The 22,697-nt window shown below is 38.8% G+C and overlaps 1 protein-coding gene across 3 annotated transcripts in view; it reads left to right on the top strand.

Moving 5' to 3' along the window:
- NXT2 (nuclear transport factor 2 like export factor 2) overlaps positions 1 to 22,697 on the top strand; it is an 84,111-nt gene that overhangs the window by 53,015 nt on the left and 8,399 nt on the right. Inside the window, exons 4-5 of one of the 3 annotated variants that reach the window (XM_026089545.1) lie at positions 8,016 to 8,229; positions 11,015 to 11,153. The exons of 1 other annotated variant lie outside the window; for it this stretch is intronic. The gene's annotated coding sequence lies outside the window, so the exon portion shown is untranslated. The remainder of the gene's footprint in view (positions 1 to 8,015; positions 8,230 to 11,014; positions 11,154 to 22,697) is intronic. One more of the 3 variants, XM_026089546.1, reaches the window with a different exon arrangement.

Genomic DNA, 22,697 nt, shown 5'->3' with positions numbered 1-22,697 from the left:
ACAGATTGCAACAGAAGCCCCAGCTGGACTCCATGAGGTTGCTGGTTCTTTTCCCTTCTCAGTTATAGAGTGCTCTGCTTGGAATTCAATTATTTATTATTACAGTTAGTTACTATTACTTATTTTGCAGAGGCATGCAGTTGGTATTGAGAAGCCTGAGCACCTGGCTAAGCTGGTGGTTGCCAATGGTAAATGCAGCTTGTAAAAACAGCTTTATCTAGGTTTTGTTTCAGTATTCTTAAGGATGGGCCTTTTAAGTTCTAATCACTGTTGAAGCCCAGTTTCAAAGATTTTATGAGCTCTGTGAAATATGAAAGCTTTCACGTCCCCRTCTAAGATGAATAAAAGTGCTAGAAGTTTTGATGTTCACCCATCAGTAGTTCTGGGACAAGAAATTCTGACATCTACTATGCAGGATCTTGTTTTCATTAGGAGTTTGGTGTGATCAGTACATTAAAAAGGAATCCGAGACAACTGAAAGCCATCTCTATCCACAGATTAAAATGGACATATGACTGTGTTAGTGAACATGTACAAATATGTCTTTTAGTTTCTCATTCCTTTCTGTTGAAACTAAAGTTCCTCCATTGGTAGAAAGTAAATATATTGCACCAAATTTTGTCCTTTAGACTTTACTCTGACATGTGATGACTAAGTGTTACCCTGATGTTTGACCTCATTCACAAACCATATACTGTTTGGTAGTCTAAGAATGTTTAGCCCATGTCTAACCTTATAAATCATTACTGGAGTGTAGAAATACGCAATGCTGTCATCTGTACAGCATCTGGTGTGGAAAAGACCACTTAAGGACGTTGTTAATATGCCACCTGTCGGTGAGAGGGAACAATTACTTACATCAATAAAATATAAAGGAATTTTCTTCCTTCCTTCCTTCCTTCCTTCTTTCTTTTTTCTTTCTTTCTTTCTTTCTTTCTTTTTCTCTTTCTTTCTTTTCTTTCTTTCTTTCTTTCTTTTTCTTTCCATTCTTCTATCTGTGTGTATTTTCTGTTATTCACCAAATTTAAAGATTGACATCAGGCAACCTTAGTTCAGTAAAAAACTTATCCTTCTTTAACTTGATGATAGAGACAACACTATCTGCACTTTCCTTTATTTTTGAACTCATTCCTTCACACAACAGATTCCCTTTTAAAAATCCTTGAGCTTAGTRGTGTTTATCATACCCCATTTTTAGAAGAGTAATATTTTGAGACAGTAATTAAGATGAGTCCACACTGCTGATACAAAACGGATCCTTTTAAAAAATTGCCTATATATTATTTTTAACCTTTATTATGGTCCAAAGAAAGTAAGCAGWTCTGTTACCAGGCCTCAGCAAACCGTGGATGCATCCACTGGAGAGGGAGGCAGGTCATTTTCAAGGACAGGACTATTCTCCTTGTTTAGTATATACTCTCTGCCCTAGAGTTTCACAAAATGCATATGCTTCTGATAATGCCCACACTACTAGTGGAAAGGTTTTTTGAAGAGGGTTTTGGTGTCTGTTGGTTTGTTGTATGCTGTGAGCAGTTTAAATTAACGTGCTGAGTATTTTCACTCATGCCATATTCTCCTGTGCCACAAACAATAGATACAAAGAAGTAATTAGGTGGATAATTTTTTGGCAGGTACTATCTCTGTTAACTAGATTTCCCATCCAGTATGTGCTTTATTCATCCTACTATTTCCCATTGGAACATATTTTAAAAGTGATTTTTTCAGCATACATCTCGATCTATTTTTTTCATTACTTTCACTCTTGGTGCTTATCTCTGACAGTTCATAGAACATCTATTTTGATGGGTACTCTTTGCTCAGTTCTTTGGGGATGTGACAGGACTTTGTCTTCAATTTCCACATTTTCTTGTTATACGCATTTTTATGGTGTTTTCATCAACTCTCATCTTCAAAGCTTGTCCATGCTCTGAAATTTTTCAGATCTACCTCTCCACTTCTTAAGCATTCTCCTATCACACAGTGTTGCTTCATTTTCTGTTGAATTTCTTCTTCTTTGCAGGGAAAAACTCCACAGTCCTCCGTGTTGCTCAACCCTGTAATAACRTGCTGCTTCGTTCATCCAGTATTCAAATTCCACTGCTTCATGCAAAACATTCCCTAATTACATTTCTAATAAACATTTTTGTTCTCTCCCCACAGCTATGACTTTAGGTCACTCCCCAGCCCTGACTGTTGTAACATCTTCCATACTTTCCAGGATGCGTAACTACCCTCTCCCTTCATCCCTGTAGTTTGTCTAAAATATGTTTGTCAGTCTCGTGATCTTAGACTGATAATCTGACCACAACCTTCCCTCTTCTCTGCTACGTAATTTGTTAAACCTTACTTTCTACCTCTCCTCCCTTAGGTGTACATAGCTCACAGTGAACCACCCTGAACCACCCTTTTTAGAAATGCTACAGAACCTGTGATTTTGATTAGAGCTATGCTCAGCAGCACAAAATCTCATTCAGGAACCCTACACATTATGTGAGAAAAAATATTCAAAGCCTAAGGACAGGAACAAAATGTAACATTTTCCAGTATTTCAAACCCGTACAGAATCACTGATGACAAATTTAACAAGCAATTGTTTGTGTCAGACAATATGACAACTATTGAGCAAACAGCTGTTACTCCAGATGGAATATGTATGACAGCTGGTGGGTCCAGGTGCATCGCTCTGGAATAAATCAACAGAGCGTTGGCATGTTCTTTTATTCTTGGCTGTTTTGATGGCACTTCTACCAGTTTCTTGGATGCTCTCCTTTCAGTCCTTAAGAAACCATTTTTGCACAATGATGTATTAATGTGTTGATATTTAAATAAGAGGGAGAGATACTACTGAGATTACCAATAGACAAGAATTTAGGGGCACAGCCTATGATAGTTCCATGGGCATATTCACTTAGATTTTGTAAAAACTGGCTACAGGAGATGTTCACTTTTCCTGTACTTTTTCTTTTAGATTTCTTAAGTTGTTCAGGAGCAGAGAGAGTATTTTATTTATAGATCACTTATTTTGTATCCTCATTTTTCTGACTGGGGCATTGTGCCAGGTACAACAATGGTTGAACCATTATTGATGGAAATGGTTGCTTTCTGAGAACTGAACTGGGATCAATAAATGCCACATAGGTCCCTGAATGAGTTGGATGGATTTGATTGAAGGTATAAATGTGTAAGGTTCTGCAGCCTATTATCAGTACCTTGAATTATCCTATTATTTGATTTGTTTTAGTGCCTAAAAAGAAAGAATATCTCTATCTCCCTGGGTAATCGTCTTGAAATACAATTCCAGAGGCCAAAGAATTTCTAGGAAATTCTTCATGCTTCTGGCTCAGTTGGTCTGCATGTTTCTGAAGAGAATTTTCATATCCTTAAACCTCTTTTCAAGAGAATGGCAACATGGAGGAATAGTAATTTTAAAGATGATACTCTGTTTTTTCTCTTTGATATAAACTCTGGAAGAATGCAAAACAGTTTTTAAGATGTCATAGTGCTTGTTTTTCTGAATATTTGCCTTTCTTGACTGTTTGGTTATAAAATCAAAAAGGCTCTTCTACATCACTCACACCTTGTGTTCCCACCATACTTACTGATATGTTTTTAAATACGTTCCTCATTGGACATGGGAGTTACTAATCAGATTTAGTGCTCATTGATGAAACAGTATTTTGATCGCAGCAATGCAGTTTGTTATTAATAGTTTTACTGGGAATGAGAACCCGTTCTACTGAATAGTTGGTAAAAGCAGTAAAAATGCGTCAGGAAGATTCACATGCTTTGTGTTATAAGAGGTCCCTTTCAAAGATTATAGCTTGTCAACAGAAAAATAGATTAGGTGGTTTTATAAGAGGTTATAGACTGACCTGACTCTGGGGCTCCATGAATAAATAGAAGGGAAAAAAACATTTCCTGTAAACAAAGAAACATTCACTGAAAAAAAATATGGTCATATAAAAGAGTAGAAGTAATTAAAGCAAAAGTAAACATTGTTTTTCTGGCAGACAGGATATGTGTTCTCAAATATGACAGCTCATACTTTAAGGTATGGCAACTGTTGAAGTTCAAACAGTAGCCAGAAGTCCCCACAATGTCAGCAAGGTTGATGCTTAATACGTCTGCAAAGATCGCATGGAGTCTTAGCGAAGGTTGGGGGATTTCCATGGAGAAAGTTTCAATGAAGTGTCCTGGGGATTCCAGGGCACCTCGTTTTCGGCAAGGATCAGGATTCTAAGAGAGTGTATGATTTTAGGGAAATCTGTGAAGTTTGCGAGGGTAGCCTGTAACAGAAGAGAAGTAAAAAGAGGACTTGTGTTTGGGCTTGCTCTTAAACCCTTCTTCTCATCTTTGCGACCAAACATCGCTGTTTTAATGGATATTCCTTAAAATGATTGGAGAGAGGGGGTCATATACAATCAGATCTTATATTTTGCTTTTGGTCTGGCTGAGGGCTAGGAACATCTGGGAAAAAGAAGAGTGGATGGTATCCTCCATGGAAGTCGTCACTCACAAAGATGGCAGGCTTACCATTTTGTCACTAGGGAGCATGGATGAGCTCCAGCCTTTGTGTAATACTGACCGCTGGCAGATCCAGAATTCCCCTGCCTATCCCATGTCTACACTGACCACTTCAAAGGAAGAGTAGAGTGGGGATTGCCTTCATAATGCGCTACCAAAATGGAGAATTTGCATGTGGGAAGACCCTTATTTACCTGTTGGATTGTCTGTTTGGAAAAATGTTTGCCTACTAAATGTAGAAAACAAGTTACTAATGCACTTCACTGCTAGGGAGCAAATTGTTACTGCAACCAAAGGGAACTAGGCAGCTGGCCAGAAATGTGACAGTGATTTTATGGAACCAAGACAATACACGGGGAGTGCTTCTGCGAGTCCTGTATCTTACTTCATTAAATTTTTTTGGAGGATTCATTTACAGTATAATGGAAAACACAAATTAGAACCAGCTCATATTGTACAATTCTTCTTCGTTACAGACAACCCTTCCTGTTTATAGGCTTGTTAATATGAAATTCTCTCTTTTAGTTCAAGCAAGCATGTTTATTTGTATTTGTGTTTCTTTATTTTACTGGCATGTTTAGTGTCTCCTTGAGTCATTTATAGGTACACCCTTTGATGCTACAATCTATCATTGGGGGCGGGGCTGGGTCTTCTCTTATTTCCATCTGATAAAGTATGTATGTACATTGGTAGAAGAAATAGGGGGAGAGAGACTGCTTGTGAAAAAACAAACAGAAAAATTCCAAATATTCAGGTCCATTCAAACTGATATACTCAGAGGAAACCAAATGCACAGCTCCAGTTAACAGCTGCTGTAGAATCAACAGGGGCATCTCGCACCTGTTTTGTGAGGCCTCCTAAAATGACAGTAATTATTTTTGTTTTTGTTTTAGCAAAGTGACAGTGAATTTACTAAAAGCAGTGATATATTGAAATTGTAAACCAGGAAATATTCTGCACAAAATAATAGAGCTATTTTAAGTTACAACACATTTGGTACCTAAACTGCTTGATATTTTAACTTTGTCTGTATTGATCTTTAATTTGAAATTGCTCTGATGTTTAYTGATTAGTTTCATCCGAAACAGAAGCATCTGTTACAAAATATTGATTTTTGCATCACCTTTTAGCCAAGTAGGTTAATTGAATGGTGCTTGGGGAAATTATTTCAGACATAGTCTCTGTCTAATATTTATCTTCAAAGAGCTGATGGAATTGTTTGACATTTAGCCAAGATATTTGCTAAAATTGCAGCTTTAGCAGTCAGGCTGTGTAGCTTAGGTAGTGATTAAAGTTACATTTTGAAGAAACTTAGATTATTCCCTAATCTGATATTTAGACAAAACAAACGAGCAAACCAAGGGCCTGATCTGGCTCCCACTAAAATTAGTGGGATTTTTGCCTTTGTTTTAACAGTTAGACTACTGGACTACTGATGCTTTAGGCAACAGTCACTAGCACTGTCCTTGCAGTTTGCAAGCATAGAGTATATATTTACAGCGATGTCTTTTATTATACAGTGTGTGACACTCATGTCAAAATACTTTCTTTTGGTTCCATGTCTTAATACAAACTTAAAACCTAGTCTAGGTTTCCATCAACAGTGAGCAGACAATATGCTAATTTACCAAATAACAAGTGTTGTCTCATTTTAATGAGACAAAATATTTCTAACACTTTACCTTCTCAAACATCTAAGGGGAAAAGAGGGAACATTTGATCAACTGACTCCCACTGTAAATTCCTGGTAGTTTTACATTTGTTTGTGAAGCAGTCTGAAAGAGACAATAATGTAATAAAGCTTTTTTTGAAATAACCCATTTTCTACAAAGTACACTGCAAAATGTTGATTACAAACTGTAATATAACAGACCATTGCTGCAGAATAATAACTGTCTCTTACCATCTGCTAATCTGTATATCCATCAGGCACCAATCAATATTATCTAAGCATTGAAATACAATCAGAAAAAGAGGCGAAGATTTCTGTTTCTCCTTCTTGTGGTCTGTTTCTATGTTTTTATTTCTCTTGTCTAAATGTTCCATTGGCAGCAGGTTGCCCTCCAACTGTCTTCAAATACAGGAAATATTTGTGAAGTGAGAGGTATGTGAGGCAATGTTTTGGGGTGGTAATGTTGATCTTGTATATTACTTAGGGGATTCTTTATTTCAGTCGTGATTAGTCTAATGCAGTTTGTTAGGTGATTCCAAGCGTTCTCTTTGGGCTTTGGCTTCACTTTGTCCATGCAGAGGACCACAGAAATAGACTTCCGCGTGAAAATGAACCTGTTTAGTGAAGATTTCTGTTCTATAGAGAGAACAAATGGAACTAAAGAAGCGTGAAGACTTTGTATAGAATTAATATGCTCCACTGATTTAGTTTGTTGATTTCATTAAGCTAAGGTGCACGAAAGATGTATGAAAGACGTATAAATCAAGCTTATGGAATATAAGTCAACATGCTATTAGGACAAGAGAAGCAGGTTGCAAAGTCCAGTACAACATTTTTTTTCTGTATGATTTAAGAAGTAACTCAGTAGATAAAAAYAGATGCACTGGCTTTGCCAATAAAATTTGACTGTTTTCCAATCAATGTGTCATAATCTATGTAATGAACAAGGATAAAACAGGTTCCATTTCATATCTGTGAAACAATTTAGTTGTTTATAATTGTGGTGAGAACCTAATTAATCTACATTAAAGTTACATTCTCTCCCATGTTCAGGATCACTAAAGCGCATTAAGCTGACTGATGGAAGTTATAAACTAGATTTTGTAGATGAGGCACCTTTCACCAGTAATCTCTGCTATCCATTTTCCCAAAATGAAAACACTGGGCTTGATTCTTTCCTCACATTAATGAGATTGACCACATTTCAACTCCATTTTTTTCACTAAATATTTCTTATTTAGTCTGATGTGAGATTAAAATTGTTCAGGTCAGTGTGTTCAACATTTAGGAGAGACTACCCTAGACTTCCGTGGGCTTAAATATGCTCTCTGTGTGGGTTATTGCTTAGTAATTCAAGGCATTTGCTTCAGCAGAAGATATCATGGTCTACAGTGAGTTAATGAGCATACTTTCTTTATATTAAAGCTACCCTCTTAAAAGTATATGGTTTCTCAGATAAAAACTTAGAATTTGACTTCCAGGAATTCAGATACATTGTCAAAATGCATTTCATACATATGTTTGTACTGAAAATACCCTCACCTGTCTACCTAGAAGAGCTTCCACTATATAAACTGGAGGAGTGTTTAAAAACCCACTGCTATACTGCCACCATTTCTACTGCCTATTTGACATGTACAGTTTTCCCAGCTTGGCTGTGAAACCCTGCAGTCAGTTTTATTTTATTTATTCACTTCTTGACTTGCAGGGTGTGCTTCCACAGCTGCTGTAAGCTGACCCAAGCGCTTACCACTGCCAGAAGGGACAGTCCTGCCCTCTCTAATTATATGCCTCCATCACCTTTCTTGTGCCAATACAGATGAGAGAAATGAACTGAAAATCAGCCCAAGAGCAGCATGATTCATTTTCAGCCAGATCAGTTCTGTGATCAGTCTCAGCAAAYAGCTGCACAATCGCTGGCCCAAAGGAAGTGATGGGAATGCACAGATGAGGACAGTGAAGGAGAAACGATGGGACCGTACATTTTTTGGCAGTCGGTTGCATGTATGTCACATTCCAGTGGCAACCACAAGGTATCGCTTCATGACATGGCATGAGTTGGGCATAACAGCTGGTTGGTGCTCTTCTCACCCATCTTCCTTCCTTCCCTTTCCAATCCCAGCCGTATACTCCAGCAACTTACCTGTCATTTGCCAACTCTGTCACTTGCAACCCCTGTTCAATCTGTTTTAACTTACCAAGTATATAGAAGGTAAGAAAAGGTGGAGTCTTTCACAGTTTTAGCTGATTAAATTAGCTCTGTGAAAGGTCCAGTGAGCTTGATCATCAGAGTAACAGAGGGAGTAGATCGCACAGTGGAGGTATGCTTCTTTCAGTACCGCAGAGCTGTTGTACCAGCTCATGGAGCAGATGGTTCAGGTGCTCAGGCAATACCAAATATTTTACAGGATCCAGGGAATAAAAGTAAAAAATTTTTAAAAAAATCTGAAGGCATGCTTTATGCTTTTAATAATCATATAGGATTTTCTACAGTCTTCCATTTAAAATAAAGCAAGTGATGATACTCATTTCCAGCCTGTCCTACCTGAAAATGATTCTTTAAGTGGTCACAGGTAATTTTGGCATGGAGAAATATTGCTTAGCATTTGATTGTTGTTAAGACATCTCATTAACCAGTTGATTGTTGTGGCCTGCCTACTGATGCTGGGCAGCATTTAAGTCTGAGCCAAATGTAAATTGAGCTCAGAATATGCTACAAACTGACCTGACCTAACTACTTAAGACAGCATATAAACCATAATTCTCGCCCTGCAGGCCTTTCTCATCTGAGTGAACTTTGCTCAGTAGTTCTGTTCAATCTATAAGGTGGAATGATTAATGTTCCATCTATAGCTGATCCAAAACTTATTCTTAAAACTTCTTAAAATTAAAATTAGATTTTCAACTAGACTATTCTAAAAAAATGCCAAAGGGAAAAAATGTTGGAAAAACCCAAACACCTGAAAATTGGGAAGAAAAATAGCTTTTGATCCAAAGCAGCTGAAAATTTGTTCACAAACAAAACCTGCTTCTTTCTTGTTTGTGTTTCCAACTTTAAAAGCATTGCTTTTATTGAGAATTTCAGTGGAAAAGAAACTCATTTTTCCAGCTCCTGTAACCCATGCTACTCCACCCCATGGGAGCTACTTAAAATAGGCAAAACCTTGTCAGAATACATCCAAGGGTGAAGGAACCACAAAACAATTCTATATTTAGAACATTTTGTTAGTATATGTCTAGTTTTTCTTTTACAGGTAATACTTTACTTCTCAGCCTTTGGAAAAAAAACACAACAGAATCACTGAAAAGGAAGGGGAAGTTTAAAAGATTTTGCAAAGAGATGGCTTGAACAAAAGCTCCAGATCCAAATTGCACAGTTTTTGTGTTTTAGACCATTTCTAAAGGTAAATTGGATGCTAGCAGTAAAACATGACAAAGAATGTAACATGTAGTATATATTTATTTGCTCTTGGATTATATGCTTTAGTGTTTAGTTCTTGTTTGTAACATTTTCTGCCTTTTTACAAACAAGAAGGATCAATATGTGGAAGTGTTTATCCATGTTTATGCAAATGATTTTTATTTATATAGCCTATCTCTATCATAGCCCTCCTGTGAACCTCAAAATGAAAGTAAATTAAAAGCAGAGATAAACTTAGCTAAAGCCATAAAAACATTATGATATTGTGTAAAGCGACTGTGGAAAAAAATGTCTCTGCACATCTATTAAGATAACCTAAGGTTTGTAATAGCTCTTTCTTTAGGTGCATTCTAATGTCACAAGCTTTATTTTTACCTCAAAAAAAAAAAATTGTTCCAAAAGCAGTAGTTTCAATTTAAAAAGTCATACATAGAATATAAAAAATAATAATAGATGTTGTATTCTTTGTATTTGTTTTTGGATTTCTGGTTGCATAAGATTAATCTTTTGGAGGAATTTCTTAAACTTTCTTGTTCAGCAAATGTAGAGGTTCTCATATATTTGCCTGACTAGGACCTAGGTTTCCAGGAACACACCAACAAGAAGCAGGTTGGCAGTACTGTGATTTATGAGTAAATTGGTTCATTTGGGATGAGAAGATAGATAATAGCCCTCAGGCTTTTTAGGATTTACAAATATAACACAAAAGGGATGAGTATCTGATATTCTGTACTGGACAGAAAGAGGGGAGAGATAGCTAAAAGTCTTGCTTACAGTACTTTATTTTCAGATTTTTATTTTTTTTTAGCAGACATCTAGTGTGATTTAGAACAGGTTTAGAAGTTGTAGCTCAGATTCTTTTGGTCTGCTTGAGAAGCAGACTGCTACTTCCATTTCCAGTTGGTCTTCTTGTTCTGACTCTAAGCAGGACAGACACAAGGGTGAGGTCTAGAATTGGGCTGTCTTTACCAGTGCTTCAAAATGGAGATGCTTCCCAGTATTAGCTTTCACTCTGCCAAGGGAATGAGGTAAATACAGAATTTTTCCTCTCAACTTGATCTGTCTATGTAAAGGCAAATTATGTAAAGGGAGAACTGGAGGCAAAAAAGGCACTCTTCCCAGGCTTTAGTGAAAATTGAGCAGTACTAGATGGAGTTAGGAAAAAGGACTAGCTGAACTATTGCAGCTACAATGCTTGCAGCCCCCTGATGAGAAATGATTGTGCTGGTTCAGCTGCACCCAAGTTAAAGAAAACCATGCTCATGTGCTGCTACTGATGTTTGTAAAACCCTCCAGTCAGCTGATGTGTATGATGATGCAAGGCATTGTACAGGTATTTCATACTCCAGATATCTGGATAACAGCTATTTGCCACGTTTTCTGTTTTGTATATACAGGACATAACTGTGCGCTGATGCCACAACTCCATTTTTGCACAGCGATACAACATACTGCTGAAGCCATCATTGGGATTTCAGTCTAAAATTTTGAGATAAATGGACAAGTGCAAGCAGAACTACATAATAAACTTAAAAGGTAAGGCCATGAGCCTCTTTTCCCCAGTATATACACACATATAAATATGTGTGTGTACACATATACGCAATTCAGCTATCAAGTTGCTATATTTAACCATCCTGGAGTCTATTGTTATACAACTATTTTTACCTGGTGTTTAATTGTGCAAGAACAGATTTTCATAAGAGATCATATACTATTTCATTACTTAATTAATGGATAGCCTCTTCAGATTTCTTTACCTACCAATTGTGGTGACAGTTTGAACTGACCTGTTTTGAAAATTTTGCCCCACATGGGAGTGCTTTCATGTGGATTAAATTTGAACATTTATTTGTAGTTGATCTCACCTTATCCTTGTGGGTCTGTGAGACTTACTGGTACTATTATCAGTTCAATATATAGCAAGTCCTGTTTTTCTTTAAAAAACAAGAAGGGTGTTTATCAGGGTAAGAGTCATTACATTCCTCCAGCTCTGGTATGACAGGAATTTGAGGTGGAGCAGTGAGTGCATAGTCCAGAGTCCCCATGGGATTCTAACAAACACAGGTTCTGCCTGGGTCTATCCAGACTAACATGCCTTTTTTGTTGAGAATGAACTGGCCAAACCAGCCCTCCTTTAAGCCCACTGTGGTTTAATAAATCCAACTCCAGTTTTAGCAATATTTTCCTATCCAGTATATAGGTCATAGTATGAAAGCACCGAACACCTGAGATCTGCTCCCAGTTCCCATTGGAATGAACAGACATATCCTTCAGTCCTCATTCAGCCCTTGCTCAGGCAAAACCCTCAGACACTGAGTCAGAATCTGGCTTCAGAGGCATCACGTTAATCAGAACCTGTCTGGATTTGGCTAATGTCAATTGCTTGCCTTGTGTTAGGATACGGTTCCTTGAACTTCTAGACATCTGACTAACATTATTTATGCATTTTGGTAGCTTTTACGAAAGTTCAGAGTGCAGTGTTTCACAAGAACCACTCAGCATTTCAAAAGATTCAAGGTCTTAGAGATAGCATATATTACCTTTACACTGCATGACAGTCTTTAAACATACTGCTTTACCAACTTGAAGGCTGAAGTGCTGTGTGAATCACTGACCTTGAGGGAATCCTTCTGGTAAACATTACTATACCTGCTAAATCTTTGAACTGAATTGGACATTGTTAACACAGATGCTGTGTGTGCCATGCAGTCAGTGAAGGCTGATAAGCCTAATAATAAGAGAGTGAACCTGCCAGTTTAATTTTGATCACAGACATAGGCCTTGGATCATTTCTTTGGACTCTATTTATTTATTTCAGTAGAGAAGCTATAGTGTTGCGTACAACCCAGCATGGAGATTTTGAACCTTCAGAGTCTGAGCATGTAATATTATGATTTGAGTATATGTTACATATATTCTGAATCAATAAATTAGAAAGCATTGTAGTTGGGTTTTTTAAATAGAGAATATTCCGTTTCAAATTTGTCAGTGCTAATTATATAACCTTAAATGAGAATAAATTATAAAACCATGGAAATTACAAACATGTTAATCTGAGTCCAGCAAGATTATTTGCGAAATTAAGGACTACACATTTCAACACGAGTAATCAGGACAGATGGACCTGATCTTAGTCTGTTATTGGAGTCTTTACAGAAAACTCAGAGTTACTTGCACAGTGCAAGTTTGAAAAGTGGCCTAGCAATATGCAGTTTGGCTTCATTTTTGCATAGGTATTACTGGAAGTTTAGATAATTGTCATGGAGAGATTCTGTGGGAAAAATGTGGATTATTTTACTTTGTTGGAGATTGAATTATACTTTCATTCTGTGACCATTAAAGTATTCTCCCAGTATCAAGATAATTTAAAATAAAAATCTATGCCGTTTTGGCAGGGATTCTGAAATCATCTCGAGCTTTGCTATCAATTTTAATTAACAGAGCATCACCTGATGAAACAAAAGAAAATCTGGGCTAACCCAGATGGCTGAATATCAAGCTTAATACATTTTTGAAAGGCAAGTATGTTCCCTCTTCTAAATACCATTTAGTTATGATATTTTGACTAAACTTGACTAAAATTATGAAGCAGTCACATCTGAGAATTACCTCCTATCCCCTTATAGATGTTTGTGCTATACGCACATTATCCTATTTGCCATTCAATTGTGATTACAGCTTTTATTCATTGCTGTTAGTATCAGCTATTTGGGAAGCTTTCCAGCAAATAATAATTTTAAAGGTTAGCATTATATAGAATCAAAAATACCCCATATAGCTAAATTCACCTCACAGTTGTGATAGCTGATCCCAGCTATTTCAACAAGGTTACACCTTTTGCTTGTCCTGGGATAATTTGGTCCGTAAGATCTAAACTAATTTAAAATTAATTCCCCTTCCATATGGTAGGTGGGTGTAGTGGAACTGCATATTCTAGGAACCGTCTTCAGATGGAAAGGTATTTTGATGAGTCGTCTCAAGGTAAACTGCTTGGACTCTGTATGGGAGTTTGGTAGCATTACTGCTGAGTCATTCTAGCATCTGTATCTTTTAAGTTCTTTCCAGGATATAAAAGGATGGGTAAATTGGCTTTGGGTACTAGAGATAAAAGCTAAGAAACTGTTAGGAATTGCCGGGCTTATGAAGAGAAAGTATGATGTATAACCGGTTGTTACTTGAACTAAATCAAAATGCATATTTAGGGATATATTTGTGCAATACAGAGTACCGTTATAATTTGTTCAACACAAAGTGTCTACTCATAAGGATACTCTTAAGTCCTAGACCCCCAAACCAAAGGCTTGCTCAATGGAAAGCAACTGAAGGAGGAGTCTTGCAAAAAAATTTTGGTATGTTCCAGATGGACTGTTTTGTTTCCACTGTAAATGATATTTTCTAAGTAAAGGAAATGTATCTTCAGGGAGTGAGATTCAAGTGAGTGTTCTGGAAGTCTAATTTTGCTCAATCAGCAAAATAGCCAGCAAAAATACTAGGAAGAGTCCTAACAATTGAGTTGGGTAAAGAAGTGAGGGAAGTTAAGCAGGGAATCTCATTATTCCAGTCACATAATCTGGATTGGTACTGGGAGGTGTGCAGTTCACTTAAATATTCCATATCAAAACTACTGAAATTATGATCCTATTGAAATTATGAAACACTGAAAATATGATAATAAAAAGTATGATAATTCTAGAATTATATATTAGCAGAATCTGAAATTGTTACAGGAAAATATTTTCTGGAGGAAGCATTGTTCACTAGCAAGGCTCTTTACCTCCACGTAATTACTGACTCTTTTGAAGAACTAATAGATTTGTGAGGTGTAGCTTCTCGCTAAAGAACCATGTTGAGTCTACCCTAATATGTCGTGTTTGTCCAAGTATCTACCAATCCTTTATTATAGTTTCTACAAATTTGCCTAGGCCAGACATTAGATTTACTGGTTTATAGTTCCCTGGATCGACCTTGGAGCTGTTTTAGAAAATTGGCATCACGTTTGCCACCTTCCAATCCTTGAGTATAGAATGTGTTGTAAATGACAGATTACATAGCATGTATTAGTATGTCCTTTAGGAGCACATAACTTGGCATATACCTTGGCAGTTTATTACTGTTTGTTTTATGGTTTTGTTCTAAAACCTTTTGTACTGACATTTCACTTTATGGCAGACCCTCCATTTCATTCCCTCTAAAGAAGTGTTCTAATATAAGATACTTTATAAGCTCCTTCATGGTGATCAAAGATGTGAAGTTTGTTTAGCTTTTCTACTACAGCCTTTTCTTCCTTTGTCACACACTCATTGCATATTGGCCTTACAGATTTTCTGGCAAGACTTCTTGCCTTTAATGTGTATGAAAGAGGATTTTTATTCATAGAATGTCTGCCTTCAGTAAAATGTTTCTCAGAACCATTCTTGATTTGCCGTACTTCATTTTTAAATTTTACTTGCTGAAGTTCATGTTTCTTTTCTGTTTTCTTCATTTGGACCCAGCTTCCATTTTTGAAAGATGTTTCCTTACTTCTGATTCTCTACTTTGCCCTGTTACTTAAGCATGCTGTACTTTTAAATCTTTTTTAAAGCATTTCTGATGTGGTATGCATCTGTTCCGAGTATCTCATATTTCTAGTATGTCTTTAAGCAGTTTCCACACCACCTGCAAGCATTTTAGATTTCTTGCTGCTCATATTATTTTTTAAAATTTTTTACACACTGTAGTGGTGGTTTTTTTGGGGATTTTTTTTTTGGTCTTTTTTATTCCAAGAAGGAGTTTGAACCTGAGTACATTGTGGCCACTGCTGCGAGCAACTGAGTGGCTCTCTCACAGTAATATTTTGAACCAGGTCTTGCATACTGCTTGCAAAAGCTGCCTTCTTCTTGTATTTCCTGATTAACTGATCCCAATAAGCAGTCATTATGCTAAAATGATATCCAAAATTGTGTGTCATCTTCAGAAGTAGCTGAGAATGAATTTCACATCCATTTTTTAATGCAGCTTCTCTTTGACACATTGCTTCACTGAATAGTGTCCAGTGCTAAGGAAGGAGGAGGACAGGCATAGAGAACCTTCAAATGATCTACCTCCCGAACTTGCAGGGAAGAGTCTGCAGTGAATCCTGCTGGAGAAGTGTTCTTCTGATTAACTGACACTAACGAAACTATCATGATCGCACTTTCTAAAGTATTTGTGAGTGAGAAAAAGTGTAATCAGTAGAGAAAAATCCTATCCTGGTAGAAGGAAGGCTTGTGATCTAATTAGCTACTTCAGTTTCTAATATTTCTGATTTCATTCTTTATACAATATTTCTTTTGTTGAAGCAGCCATAGATAAATGAGTTAAAAAAAAATCTTTTCCTCAGATCCCTATTTTAGTGTGTTTGAAAGATACAGGGAACTTTGCAGTCTGCCAGCAATTAGGTCTGTTTCTCTTCCAGCTTTCACAGTGAGTAAATGAAGAGGTGATGCTTTTATAGACATTTATCTTATTTCTATTGTTTTGTGCAGATTGTACACAGTCTCTGTGATAAACCAAATATATTTCTCTCAGTCTGGTAGGATTTACAGCAATAGTTTCCTACAAATTCAATTCATAGAAAAGAAGCGTGACACTCTACCTTTTTAGCTGCATCAGTATCAGTATGATCAAAATAAACATGAAATGGAGAATAGAGATATCAGGAATATCACTGAGATTTCTCAGAATGGAGTAAGGATCACGGAATCACAGAATAGTTGAAGTTGGAAGGGAGATTCTCTGGAGATCATCTTGTCAAACCCCCCTGTTCACGCAGGGTCACCTAGAGCACGTTACCCAGGATTGTGTTTAGATGGTTTTTGAATATCTCCAAGGAAGAAGACTCCACAACCTTTCTGGGCAACCTGTTGCAGTGCTCTGTCACCCTCACAGTAAAGAAGTTTTTCCTTATGTTCAGACGGACCTTCCTGTGTTTCAGTTTGTGCCTGTTGCCTCTTGTCCTATTGCTGGGCACCCTCCCTTCAGATACTTATACATATTGATAAGATCTCCCCTCAGTCTTCTCTTCTCCAGGCTGAAGAGACCCAGCTCTCTCAGCCTTTCCTCATACAAGAGATGCTCCAGTCCCTTCAGCATCTTCGTAGCCCTACGCTGAACTCCCTCCAGTAGCTCCATGTCTTTCTTGCACTGGGGAGCCCAGAACTGGACACAGCACTCCAGATGTGGCCTCACCAGGGCTGAGGAGAGGGGGAGGATCACCTCCCTCGACCTGCTGGCAACACTCTTCCTGATGCACCCCAGGATACCATTGGCCTTCTTGGCCACAAAGGCACATTGCTGTCTCATGGTCAACTTGTTGTCCACCAGCACTCCCAGGTCCTTCTCCGCAGAGCTGCTTTCCAGCAGGTCAGCCCCCAGCTGGTACTGGTGCATGGGGTTATTCCTCTCTAGGAATATTCTTTCCCCTCTGCCCATCTCTCCAGTCTGTTGAGGTCCCTCTGAAAGGCAGCACAGCCCTCTGGTGTATCCGCCACTCCTCCCAGTTTTGTATCATCAGCAAACTTGCTGAGGGTGCACTCTGTCCCTTCGTCCAGGTCATTGATGAAGAAGTTGAACAAGACTGGACCCAGTACTGACACCTGGGGGACACCGCTAGCTACAGGCCTCCAACTAGACTTTGCGCCACTGAGCACAACCTTCTGAGCTCTGYGATGCAGCCAGTTCTCAGTCCACCTCACTGTCCACTCATCTAGCCTGCACTTCCTGAGCTTGCCTATGAGGATATGATGGGAGACAGTGTCAAAAGCCTTGCTGAAGTCAAGGTAGACAACATCCACTGCTCAGGATGTTTATATGGTGAAGGTAAAAGGTTAGAACTGCAACTCTGCAATTTTCTTCCTTTGTGACCTTGAACAAATCATGTATAATTTCAGTGCTTTGCTTTTTTATTTGGAAATTGATGATACCTCTTCATTATATGAGAGAGGTATTATGAGGTACTTTCATTAATTTGAGGCAAGTAAATAATATGGTGATGTAGTGACAGAATGAGAGGCTTGAGGCTATCTAACAAAGAAGCACAGAACTATGTATACATCGGAAAACTAAGCAGAAGTCAGATTTAACTCTTTCATTTATCTCTTTCCTTAGCCTAAGGTGGATAAGATTTTAAATGGAAGGATTTTTTTAACTTTTGTATTAAGGAATCTTCATTGTGCAATTGTTAATTCAGCAGGATATGTTGTTTCTTAGTGATGCAACTCCTACACAGCAATGACGAATTAGTATACAGCTGACATTGCTGGATGTGGTTCAGTATACTAAAGGGCACAGCTTCATATGGCCTGACCCAAAGTTAATCCTCTCCCCAGCAGCCCTATCACAGATGCAGCTTTCTGTGTGTGATTTCTTCACAGTCAGCTCCACATCATCTTTATCAATTATTTGCAGACCTCCTGAGTTTTGTGCCTTAGATATGAGACTCATGTAGTTGATCCTTGTGTAATCTCCCCTGTAGTTAGGCCTTGTGTTTATGCATTGTAGTGACACAGCTTCACTGTTGCTCCATGACCACACAGGCTGGAGCAGGTGCACCTGGTGCATAGGATCCACAGAAGTGCAAACAGACCACAGCACAGTGCTGCAGGCAGTGATGTGGCAGTGGCAGGAAAGAGGTCATACCCAGGGAAGAGCGCTGCTAAGGTGGCTTCCCTCTGCTGCAAGCTACTGCTGAGCCTGGTCCTTCGTCATGTGCCTTAGTGCTTCTGTAATGGTCCTCTGATGTAACAGGGTGAAATACGTTCTCATACATGGGAAAAGGAGAAACTTGAGAAGTCTGTGTTTCTGATACCGTAGTGTCTAGGGGTTTGAATAGACAAGAACTGTACCAACAGAATAAAAAAATATCTCTAACCTATTCTGTTGAGCAATATTGCCAKCCATATAATGAAATCACAGCCCTTCTTAGCCATTTTTATTTTATGCATCAATATGTATGCTTAGGGATTTGGGTCCTGGAGGAATGTGGTTGCCTCACTATACATTATATATTTCTCCCAAGGGTGATTTTATTAAACTTGATCTTACAGTTCTTATTAAGAGAAATCAGCACAGACACTTTTTGGCCATGAGATGGTCTTCTGGAATGTGATCTGAGTCATAAACAGAATATTCCAGTACCAAGTGGACCGCAGATTCCTTTGAATTTATGTCTTTTCCTATTATTCACAGCGTTATAAAAATTTAATTAGCCGGCCTTACAGCTCAACCTGTTCCAGGAAAACAGAGAAGTTGCTTTTGTGCAATTGCCTGGCTCAGCCCCTGCAACAGGAGCACTGGATCTTTGTTCATTCTCCCCCCTGCTGGTTCCCTGCCGGCACCGCAGCCCAGAGACTTCTGTGGAAATCTCATGGAAAAAAGCCGTGGAAAAAAGTTGTACATGGGAAAAGCACTTAAGAGTTCTAAAACAGATAGAAACTTAAAGGCTAAGTGCTTGTACATTGACCTTCTAGCTTTACATCCACAGTCTTCCAGACACAATATGATACAGGACACACATGACCATGTCATCTGTGATAGCAAGTGCAATTATTATGGTAGCGTGTGCAATTCTCCACCCTGGTTATTCGCCAGGGTTTATAAGGCATCTTTGTCCTTGTTTGCATTCACAAATTAACATGTAGATGATTTAAATGACATTAACCACTTGTACAGTAACATGCAAGACTTCTTGAACTTCTTCACAACTCTCTGGGAGATGCTGAAGTACCCAAACTCCTTTATTTATAAAAACACTGGTGAATTATTTCATATAGCTGCAAGGCACTGCAGAGAGGCCATCTGATGTCCAAACTGTTTCTCCGAGGACAAGATCAATGTTACTTCACAATGCTAATACTAATGTTACAAAAAGTATGAAAAAATTACTGAATTAATTATAATTAAGTGCCACAATAGAGCCATGTAAGTTCTGTTGTGCTCCAGGCTATTCTGTGCTTGAATATTTGCAGACCTTCACAATAACCAAGTTTTAGATGCAGAGGGAAGAAATGCCATTCTCTTGTGTTTCTCTATAGATTGTTTTCATATAGACTGATGTGAATAATACCATCTCCACCAGACTGTCCTACTTAAAGGAACGTAAAATGAGCTCTGCACATGACTAATTGCCTGATCACCCTTGMGCATTTTACAAACAGTATAAAACTACAGGTCTGGTTTCTTTTTTTTCCCCCAATGGCCTGTCATTCCAAGACAGTAAACTCAAGCAAATAAAATGGCTTTGCTTGTAACCTTGAATTGATTTAAAATGATGTTTCCTGAGGCTGCTGTTCTGTTCCAGCTCTCGTAAGCTATTTTAACTGCTAATAGAAACTAGTCAGGTGTTGCTGACTATGCTGTCAAAATGAGATTGACACTGCACGTCTGTGAGTCACTTCATCATTCTAATACTGAGGCCAAGCTAGAAATGCTAATAGGGAAGGGTTTTTTTATGACAGAGGGCACAGTACAATGTATATAATGCAGCTGCTACATAGGTATGGGTTCTGCTGCATACATATCTAGTATTTGCAAAAACAGGCTTGTATCAGTGTTATATTGTCTTTCTGCCTGCTGCTTTGTTTCTGCTGCTTGCTGCATTAACCATGACTATAAGCTATTTGAGGTAAGGATTATCTGTTTGAGAGCCCCGTAGTACTTAGCTCAGCGGGGTAGCTGATGTCTTTGTCAGTCTTTAGGTAATTCTGTCACCTAAATTATGCGCACGGGTGACAACTAGCATACAACAGTTTCTGATAATAAGAACTCAAAGCATGAGTCTCATTAAACAATCAAACTAAGTTTTGAAAAGGTACATCGATCCAAGATACAGGTACATTGACACCAATATAAAGATATGTTCAGTTTGACACATCTGTTTCACTGTTAGTCCAGTCCATGAAACAGGAATTTTCAGAAAAGATGTGCAGAAACTTATATCCTACTGTGAATGAATTGTTAATGCTCTGGTTGTTAAGTGTGCAGACCAAGAAAGTTGTGCAGCCTTTATAAAAAGTCATAAAGACAAGTATTTTTCAGTGTCCAGTGCTCAGAAACACCAATGGGAAATATGCACACTGTATATTTCTGTGCAAAAGCATAACACATACTGAGTGCCTTTGCTTCCTTTTAATGTAGGCATTTATGGTCCATTGTGTTTTGCCAGATGGAATGCATTAAATTATTTCTGGAGTTTGTCATGATACAGCAATACACACGCACATTGTTATATAACCCATCAGAATCTTTGAAATATTTATAGACACTTCTCAGAACAATCAAGTTTAAACACTTCCGGGCAGAGAGCAGGTAACAGCCTGAAGGCATTACAGCCCCATAGGTAAGCTGGGAGCTGCCAGAAGAACTCAAACCAGGCCTAAGCACATAGTTTTGGGAAATATCTGTCCTCAGTGGGACAGTACACTGAGTTTAGTAGGTGATCACTGTGCTGTATTTTAAGCTTGAATCACCATATTGCCAAAGTGTACAATGTGCAGTGTTTGTGTTATGACTGTCTGGCCTACTTACATATATGTTGGGGTAGAAAGAAGCTAGCCGTTTTCTTGCAGTCTGTCAAGGAGCCAGTAAATTCCCAAATCATGAGTTGGAGGTGATTAAAGGAGGAGTCACTTCCTTAGAAATGGTCAAAAGGAAAACATGTTTAATGAGCCCATGTATAGAAAATAGGTCTTTCTGGCTTGCATATATATGTATCTATCCATGGCACTTACATGCAACCGGGCCAAAAGGGAGAACAATTTGGTGCTAAACTCTTGAAGAACAGATGTTTTTGGACTAGCATTTTAACAAGCTAGTTTTTATGTAGTGCAAACTTGGGTTTATGAAAACAAACTTCCTAAATAAATTGTATGAAGTGTTGCTTGACTTGCTAGCAAATGTTTGAAATGGCATTTACTGAGATAAAATCTGGACCAACGCTGAGCCTTAGGTTGGCTGACGTAGACTCCATGCTCCTCTTTCAGCCTTGTCCATTCCTGTCTTTCTCTCACTCTCTCTGTCTTGGAGCTGTGCACTGAACCAGACTGGTGAATTGATCTTCCTGAAAAATTATGCAGTAAAGAGAATGGGAATCAGTCTGCCAGTTCCATGGACAGGTATGCCAGTCCAGCAAGGAGGGCAACGGCTGCTTCACCTGGCACTGCCCCCAAGAAAAAGTTAATGTGCAACCACTCTGAAAGGAAGACAACAGCTATTAAGTGTGAAATGTGTGAGAATGAAATACATTGTCTCTTGCATTTATTTAACAAGCTGTGAATTTTAAGTTCACAAGTGACAAACAAAGAAGAGCAAATTATGTCAGTCTAAGTTCCCTGATGCTAATCTGTACCTCCATTTATCACCTCCAGCTTCTAAAGCAAACAACCCTAAATTGCTCTGCTCTTGAACCCTTCTTTAAAACAACGGCAGCAGCACATGTGTCTGATGTGCCGATGTGCAGATGTGTCTGAGCAGCCCTAAATCTCCAGCTTCGGGGCTGGGGAGGTGGCTGGGAACGTCCCTACGCTTGAGGACCGGGCAGGACTGTCGCTTGTGTTAGCATCCCGCAGCTACGCTGGGTTACGTACGGAGTCGCACGGCGCTGAGGGCAGGCAGTGGGGCAGAGCGCGGCGGAGCTGCGGGGTCTGCGCTCGTGGCTTCGGCCCTGCCGGCGACAACGGCGCGTTGGCGTCGCAGCACTCGGCCCTGGCCTGCCAGCGTGGACTGTGCCGTAGTGGCGTCTCCTCACTGTGAAGTGCTTTAAAAGCAAAATACAGAGAACGCAATGTGGCACTAAAGAAAAAAACAATAAAGGGGGTCAGGGTCTTAGAGAGTGGAACAGCGCGGACGCTGTGCGGATTGCTGAAGCACCGTTTAAGGTGAAGCTCTTCGCTAGTCCTGAAGAGCGCAGCTAAGGACGCCGACTTTTTTCTTCCTTTTCATCGGCGCGGTCTGGACGCCTGTGTGGTTCTGAGGCTTGAGCACTGCTAAAAGCAGCTTCCATGGTAAAGCAGACTACGTGAACCGGCTGCTCTGCTTTCGCACGCTGCTGCCCGGGACGGCGCC

Source organism: Apteryx rowi, unplaced genomic scaffold, assembly GCF_003343035.1.
Source record: "Apteryx rowi isolate R43461 unplaced genomic scaffold, aptRow1 scaffold_82, whole genome shotgun sequence".
Classification (NCBI taxonomy): Eukaryota; Metazoa; Chordata; class Aves; order Apterygiformes; family Apterygidae; genus Apteryx; species Apteryx rowi.
The sequence above is the reverse complement of the archived record's forward strand: the minus strand, read 5'-3'. Positions and strand labels throughout refer to the sequence as shown.